Raw genomic sequence first — 8,812 nt, 5'->3', positions numbered from 1 at the left:
TTCGTATAAGGAGTAAGGAAAGGATCCAGTTTCAGCTTTCTACTTATGGCTAGCCAATTTTCCCAGCACCATTTATTAAATAGGGAATCCTTTCCCCATTTCTTGTTTCTCTCAGGTTTGTCAAAGATCAGATGGCTGTAGATGTGTGGTATTATTTCTGAGGACTCTGTTCTGTTCCATTGGTCTATATCTCTGTTTTGGTACCAGTACCATGCTGTTTTGGTTACTGTAGCCTTGTAGTATAGTTGGAAGTCAGGTAGCGTGACGCCTCCGGCTTTGTCCTTTTGACTTAGGATTGTCTTGGCAATGCGGGCTCTTTTTTGGTTCCATATGAACTTTAAAGCAGTTTTTTCCAATTCTCACAGGAAAATTTTAATAGCATCATTATTACGCTGCAGGATATGGTGTTTAAAATCCATCTGTCCCAGCAAAATTGCTTTGGTGCAGAAATCAAACTAAGTACATGCTCAGAGCTCCCCTTTGTACCAACACACCTTTCAACGCAGAGGCAGAGGGATGAGTCCACCCACATACACCTTCACCACTATATTCACAGTGAGTTTCAGGAGCTCAAGTTTGGCCTCTCTGGGCCTCACTGGTTGCATCTGTAAAGTGGGAGATTGGACTGTGGGATCTCCAAGGCCCTCTGGATCTGAGATGCCCAATGCAGAGGGCAGATTTACTGGATGCTAATGATATCCTAAAGCCACTGGGGCCCAGTGGAAACAGCTAGAAACCTTGTTCTACTTATGGCATTGGAGGATTGTTCTGGTGAGAGGCAATACTAACAGCAGCTCTGAGGATGCCAAACACTTCTTGAACTTTTGCTGTATGCTGGGCACTCCTCTAAGGCCTTACCATGTTTTAACTCACTGAATCTTCACCACAACTATCATCATCAGCCTCTTCATTTTATAGATGAGAATGCTGAGGCCCAGAGAGGTGAAGGGAGTTGCCTGGGGTTCCATTGCTAGCTCTTGACCTCTGTGTCTTGCAAGGGGCACGGGTTGTCCTGTGCCTGGAAGGAGCAGGGATGGGGCCAGGACAAGATGATAGAGTCCAGGTGAGGGTTTCCCTCTCAGATTTGGGCAGAACCTGCCTCCTATTGCAAAATGGGCACAGGGCATGCCAGCTGGTGTCTGCCTCCTCTGTATGCAGGGCCCCAGGGGCTTGAGTCCCAGCACTTAGAGAAAGGAGCACTTCAGCAACTTGCTCCCTCCAAGAGCAATTCCCTTCCAGCTGCCGGTCGTGGGGAATCGGTCTCTCACGTGGATGCTCTCCTGCCCTCTCCTGGTCTTCTCCCAGTCTGGCTCTTTATGGATGGTGTGTGCTCACATATGTACACAGTTCATTTATTTTGTTTCCTCTATTGGTTTTATAAAAATTACAAACTGACAACTGCACATTGTAAAAATAATTCAAACAGCATAGAGATGTATCATGGACGAAGTGAAAACTCCACCCTCCTCCTTCTCCCGTGCTTCTGTGCTCTTCCTTGAATCTCTCTCTGCGGTAGTCACTGCAAACAGGCATTTTCTGAGAATGTGGCACCAAGAGTTTTTTACACCAAATATAGGCCCCTTGAGAACAAGGACTGCGTCTATGTTGTTCGCTGTTGCATTCTTGGGAGAGGGCTTGGCATTAGTACATGGACAACCACGTTTATTGATGTTGAATGAATAAATGAATGGTTTCTTATGAAACCTATTTTTTCCACGAAACAAAATAAACATTGTATGGCCCTGCTCCATACCAGATCTTAGAACTAAGCTTCATTCTTTTTTGGGGACTGCCAAGCATTTCATAATTCAGACGTACCTTAACGTATTTAACCCTCTCCTTCTTAATAAATGCTTAATGTATTTAACACTCTCCTACATGATAAATACTTAATAAATGCATTGTGTGGTGTTTTTATTACATATGTGATGCAATGAGCCCTCTTTTACTTGTGTCTCAGTATGCACAAATGAGTACTTTAGTAAGAGGGATTTTCTGAGTCGGAGGGCACATACAGTTTAAATTTTGTCCTGGATGTGTTAAAGGGCCTTGTAGGAGCTGGACAGAGGCCATGGGGAGTGACAGGGTTTTCAAGGCCACAACCCTCCCCCTACCCTGACCCCGACAGAGTTAAATGAACATCTTTCTGCTCAAGTTTGGGTTGGGGCTTATAAGGAGAGCAAGTTTCTCCTTTAGCAAGTTTCTCTTCAGGGCCATAGCCAACAAAACCCACCTTGGCAGCCTGCAGGGGGCTAAGGTTCAAGATGAGGGTCTTTCTGTCTGTGCATTTGGAATTCCTTCTTGTAACTCTTACTCCAAGGACTTGTGATTTTCAAAATGTCTTCACTTGCATTAGCTTCTCTGGATCTTACGATCCCATGAGGCAGGCTGGAAAGATAAAGTCTTCCCCTTTTTAGAGAAATTAATGACAGCCTGAGGTCACACACTTGTCACACTCATCAGGAGAAGTGAAAGCAACTATACCCAGTGAGCAGAGGGAAGACAATCAGAATTGAACCTAGAGAGACTTTTTAAGGGTGAAAATATCTTTAGGGTATGCAATATGTATCTTGTCTTAGGAGGAAAAGAGAGTAAAACTTACCTGGTGTCAAAACTGCAATAAGTTATTTTGGCCCCCAAATGAGGGTCTCCAAACAACTGAAGGTAGTGCATGACTGGAGAAGAGACATCAGGACAGAGAAACGAAGCAGCAGAGACACCAATAAGAAACGAGTGTCCTTTGAGTCTTAGCTTGGAGCTTAGGACAGTTCAAGTATTGCCTCACCTAAAAAGACCACTGATGATTTGAATTTATTCAATTTTGTTCGGGTTGGTTCTCAATTACAGTTCAACCCATTCATTTACTTGTACTGGTTGGAGGGTTTGATAACAAGATCGGCAGCCACAGCAATAAAAATACCTCCTGAAATGACACCATTTTTGACTGATGGCTCTTTAGAAAACCCTTCTCTCGTTCTCCATCCAAGAGGACTCATCAATCAACCCTAGAGTTTTACAGAAGCACCCTGCAAAGAGGCCCCCACTCTTGTGCTGACCTGCTGGTTGGTAAGTCCAGAGCCACAATAACCCTCTGGCCACTATGCACAGGAAAGCTCCCCGAGGATGAGGACAATGTGACGGAAAGCAGGTTGGGAGATGGAGGGAGCCTCTGAATCCAGTTGTTCCTGAAGCCAAACTATCCCTGGACTTTCCAACTAAGAGAGTCAATGCATCCCTCTTTATGTTTAATCTAGCTTGGTGTCCATGACTGAAGGATTCCTCATTAGGAAATTGGATTTTCTTTAACAGCAAAATAGATAAGAAGAGGATTTTTGAAACTAATTGAGGATGCCTTTAAAAAGGAAAGACTGAGACAGGAGGATCATTTGAGGCCAGGACTTTGGGACCAGCCTGGACAACATAGTGAGACCCTGTCTCTAAAAAAAAAAAATTTTTTTTTAATTAACCAGGTGTGGTGGCACACTTCTCTAGTCCCAGTTACTTGTGAGCAAAGAATGAATGAGCTCATTTATTTGTGTATTAGATATGAGCTTTGGACTGATTTCCGCTTCAGGGAAATGTGGGGTTAGAAGATGCTCTCCAATACTCTACCAGAAATAAAACATATACCTATTCTGGGGGAATTTAAGTAGAATTTGTGTACATGTGTAGAGTAGGTTCCCACTAAAGGCTAGACACTATTGGTCTTTTTGGGATCAGGCAGTTCCGTGCATAGACCCAGACTTGGTCTGTAACATACCTCTAGGCCACCTTACTCTTCAGATGTATCTCTTATCTATGCTTCCCGGTGCATGTGTGCATGACATACATTCACTCACCCATTCACTGGTTCATGCTCATTCAACAACACATTTGTGAGTATGGGCCATGCTTCAGGTCGCCCTTTTAGGATCTGGGAGTCCAGGGTAGGAAGTCTGAGAATTCAAGCTGCACTCTGTTCTGGTCATGTGAGTGTGAGTTTGATTAAATAGGTGCCAGGGATGTGCCCAGGTGATCAGAGGGGGTCTGTGTTGGCCGCATGGGAAGTGAGGAAAACACTCTGTCCAGGCCATCACCATCTTTTCCCTGGACTGTTACACACCCCAGTCTTTCCCTTTCCAATCAATCCTCTGTGCTCTTACATTACTTTTCTGAGATGCAACTCTGAGCATTATTTATCCACATACCTTGTAAGGTGCCACATTGCCTCCAGGACAACACAGTCCTGCTAGCTTCTCCCTCCATGTTCTCTACTCTCTGAGCACACTGTTTACTATGGCTTGAATGTGTCCCCTCCAAAAACTGAATTGCCATGTAAAGATATGAAGAAGTAGAGCCCTTAAGAGGTGATTAGGTCACGATGGTCTCCTCATGAATGAGATTAAGCCCCCTACAAAAGAGGCTTCATACAGCCCTGGCTCTCTTGCCCTTCTGCCTTCTGCCACATGAGGGCATAGCACTCCTTCCCTCTGGATCACACAGCAAGAAGGCCCTCACCAGAAGCCAAATGCTGGTACCCTGATCTTGGACTTCTCAACCTCTAGAACCATGGGAAATAAATTTCTTTTCTTTTCTTTTTTTTATTTCTTTTTTTTCTCTGTTGTTTATTTAAAGCAAAAAAAGGATGTTATACTGGGACACAAAATGTTAAGCATAAATAGAATAATAATTGTGGTTTTTTTCTGATAATTTTTAATGGGAGTATAATTTATGTATAGTAACATTTACAGATCTTAAGCATGCAGTTCAATGCATGCACACCTCTATCAAGACAGAACAGTACCATCACCCCAGGAAGATCCTTTGCACCCCTTCCTAGTCAACCCCTCCCCATCTCCCACCTCGGTGATAACCACTGTTGTGATTTCTTTTACCATAGACTAGTTTTGCCTCTTCTAGAACTTGAAACCAATGCCCTGCTTTGTGTCTGGCTTCTTTCACTCAGCATGATGTTCTGAATCTCATCCACATATGTGGAAATAACACCTAACATTTTTTAATACTCCTGGTGCACCAGGCACCATGTTCAAGTTACATATCTTTGTAATAATCTCATGGTGTGTTTTTAATATCCTCATTTTGTAGCTGAGAAAATGGAGACCTAGAGAAGCTAAGTCACTTGCTCAGAGTAGCATGGCTAGTAAGTTAATCATCATGATTTTAGCTCAATTGTCTGTCTCCAGAGCCTGAGGCCCGAAGGAATGTTTTGCTTCTGTCTCCTGCACTGGGCAAGTCAAACACTGAGGTAGGTGAGACATCATTAAACACCTCTTTCAGGTCCGTCTTCAGCCTCCACACACTCCTTCTTGTTCTGATTTTGCTCTCCTTGTACCTGGGCTAAAATCTCATCTTCTATTCCCCTCTTGAAGGTGTCACCTTCACCTACCCTCCACTCCATGAGCTCTGGGGAGAAAAAATTGAGCCGACGAGGGTGCCATGCCTGCTCCGTGAGTTACTGCTCTGTCTCTGCCTTCTGAGCGATGACTGTGTGCAAAGCCTGACCCATAAATGTGGTTACATTTCTTGGCCTATCTACAGAAAGAAAGATTATCTACAGCTATAAAAAAAGGGTAGGGTGAAGTTAAAAAAATACGACTGCCACCCAGATAACCCAAGTTAAACAAAAGCCTTTTCCATCTCAGGTGACACCAGATTCAAAATGGAACACTGGGTGGTCAGCATTACACAGTATGATGAGGAATGGGGACAACTGCATCTGTTTAGAGTCTTCTGGGCTTCCTTCTACACCCAGTCCAGATCTTCAACCCAAACTCCTTGAGATCAAGGCCAGGAGAGAAACATGTGGTTTCTCCAGGAAGCAGGTAGGGGTAGGGAGAGACCAGGCAGCTGTAGACAAATGAGATGGGAGGGTAACAGGGTAGGACAACAGCTCCTATTTTGGCCTTGAAGGACATAGCACATTTCCTGGCTGTGCCATCTCGAGAAAGTTGCTTAACCTCTCTGTGCTATCGTTTCCCCCTCTGTAAAATAGGGATCATAATAGGACACATCAGATTGTTCTGAGAAATAACTGAGTTAATACCACATACTTAGCACAGCTTCTTGTGGATAATATGTACTTAATCCATGTTTGTTATGCTGCCGGGAACATTCTAGACTGGGAGTCTAGAATGACTGGGAGTCAACGTAGATTCTCATCTCGGCTCAGCCACTTACTTGCTGTGTGCCCCTGAACAAGTGACTTTTCCTTTCTGGGTCTCAATTTTGTCCCTGTCTGAGAAGCCAAAGAGCCATTCCAGCACAGTTATTGTCCTGTTTGTGTGTATTGGAAGGACAGCATTCTAGCAAGCTCTGTTGGCTCTCCTCCCTGCCCACCCCACCGCTGGAACCTGCCTGAAGGTGTCAACAACCTCTTTGCATCTCAAGATGGAACCGGGGGCCGGGCAAGGTGGCTCAAGCCTGTAATCCCAGCACTTTGGGAGGCCGAGACGGGCGGATTACGAGGTCAGGAGATCGAGACCATCCTGGCTAACGTGGTGAAACCCCGTCTCTACTAAAATACAAAAAAAAAAAAAAAAAACTAGCCAGGCGAGATGGCAGGCACCTGTATTCCCAGCTACTCGGGAGGCTGAGGCAGGAGAATGGCGTGAACCCAGGAGGCAGAGCTTGCATTGAGCTGAGATCCGGCCACTGCACTCCAGCCTTGGCAACAGAGCAAGACTCCGTCTCAAAAAAAAAAAAAAAAAAAAAAAAAAAAAAAATGGAACCAGGAACAGCTCTGAGCCCAGTTCAGAAAAACCAACTTCTCCCAAATGGAAAATGCATCTGTTGGCTGTCTCCCTGAAGACAATGCTTTCAGTCAAATTGTCCAAATCCTTGCTTGGCCACTGACCAGGTGCTTGACCTTGGGCTGGTTGCTCAACTTCTCTGAGCCCCAGATTCCTCTTCTGTAAAGTGGGAGTAATAGTAGCAGCTGTCTCATACAGTTGTTGGGAAGAGTAAATGCGTTTTTCAATTAAAGAGTTTAGCACCGTGCCTGGCTCCAAATAATTACTCAACAAATGCTGGTCCTTTTTATATTAGTATGATGACGATGATCATTGGGATTTTCGGTTCTTCCTTCCCAGTCCTGTGCCTCAGGTACAGGCAGCAAACACCTCACTCAGTGAAAAGCAACCTCCTCCTTCACTGCTCCTGGGAGCCATTTGTTTTTGCTGTTCTCTTCTCATGGGTGTGTGAGAGCACATGTACACACATGCATTCACACATGCACACCCATGCATGCACACTCGCACTCTCTGTCCCTGACAGCCTGGCTCCTAGGAGCACCTGGACTGTCTGTCCTGTGGGGTGAGGGCAGAGGCAAGGGCCTGGCATGCAGCTTCTGGCCTGAATGCAGTGATTTGCAGGTCAAACTGGGCTATTTTTGCAGGTTTACCAACAATTTCGGCTGCTCAGTAAACACAGCCTGTGAGTCAGGAGTCAGGCAAGCTGTGTGCCCAGAACCGTATTTAAGATCATCTTTGGACAGGAGTTGGCAGTCAGAAAACGAAGTGTATAATTTTTGATTAGTGCATTACGAGTGTCCAGCTTTGCCTGGGCCATAGCAGTCTCTTCTGGAATTTGTTTTGCAACTTGCTGCCATCTACAAACAAACAGGCCTGGGACTCCTGCAACAAAAGAAAAATATTTTGTACGTGAGGATTTCTGAGGCCAAATATTTCCCTCAGTCACACACTCACCTTTCTCTCTGCTCTCTCTCCTCTCTCTTTCTGTGTCTTTCTTACACACACACACACACACACACACACACACACAGAGCCTTGTGATGGGGATAACAACCCCTTCCATTCATCCACCCTGGGGCTCCTCATCATGTCTCTCTTCATCTAGATGCTTTCCTTGTTCTTGCTTTTTTCTGGGGCACACCTTCCTCTCTCTTTGGGCTTCGCTTTATTTCTACCTCCACTTTATCCAGGCTTGAGCTCCCAAATGACCACAATTTGGTGCACATGCCACCTTCTATATTCTTTAAAGGCAACACAACCACAATAGCAGCAGTAATAGTGATGACAATAACCATGCAGTGGCTGCTTCCTGTATGTCAAGCATGTGCTAAGTGCCTCATAGGCATTATTTCACTGCACGTTCAAAGCAGTCTTTGGGGGCTGGGCCCTACACATATTATTCTCATCTGGCTAGTAAGGAACATCTGGATTGGAGAAGTGAAGAGCTTAGCTGAAATCTCCATAGCAGTGACTGTTAATGTTGGAGCTTGGACCACGGAGGTCTGACCACAGAATGCAGATTCTTTCCTCCTGGGTCTCACTGTCTTAGGGAGTAACTGGTGTTCTTTGACAGTGTGGTTTGAATCTAGACTTGTGACCCATGAAATCATTTTAGTGGATCATGAGCACCTTAAAAATAGTCTACCCTCAACTATCATAGAAAACATCGAAGCGCATGGTTCACATGAAGGACAAGTATTATTTCAGAATACTTTTATTTAGTTTGACATATACACATGTGCGTGTACCTGTTTACAACATAAAATGTATCTTCAAGTTTAGTCACAACCAAAAACAGTTTGAAAGTCTCTATTCTACGGGGTCCCTCTGGAGAAAAACCCCTAGCTGTTTTGAGCTGAGGTTCTGCCGTCGCTCTTCCCTGACTTTTCTAATTATAATAATATTGATGGCAATGATGTCTCACGGCTATGATGGATATAAAATGGCTGAGCATGTTGTAAAATGTTGCCTGTAAGTAAGTTCCTGGTTGATTTTTACTTTTGCTGGATGGTTTTGTTCACATATATGGGGGTGGGGTGGCAGGAGTTAGTCATTCTGGGATC

This window comes from Piliocolobus tephrosceles, chromosome 17 (genome assembly GCF_002776525.5).
Source record: "Piliocolobus tephrosceles isolate RC106 chromosome 17, ASM277652v3, whole genome shotgun sequence".
Taxonomy (NCBI): domain Eukaryota; kingdom Metazoa; phylum Chordata; class Mammalia; order Primates; family Cercopithecidae; genus Piliocolobus; species Piliocolobus tephrosceles.
The sequence above is the reverse complement of the archived record's forward strand: the minus strand, read 5'-3'. Positions refer to the sequence as shown.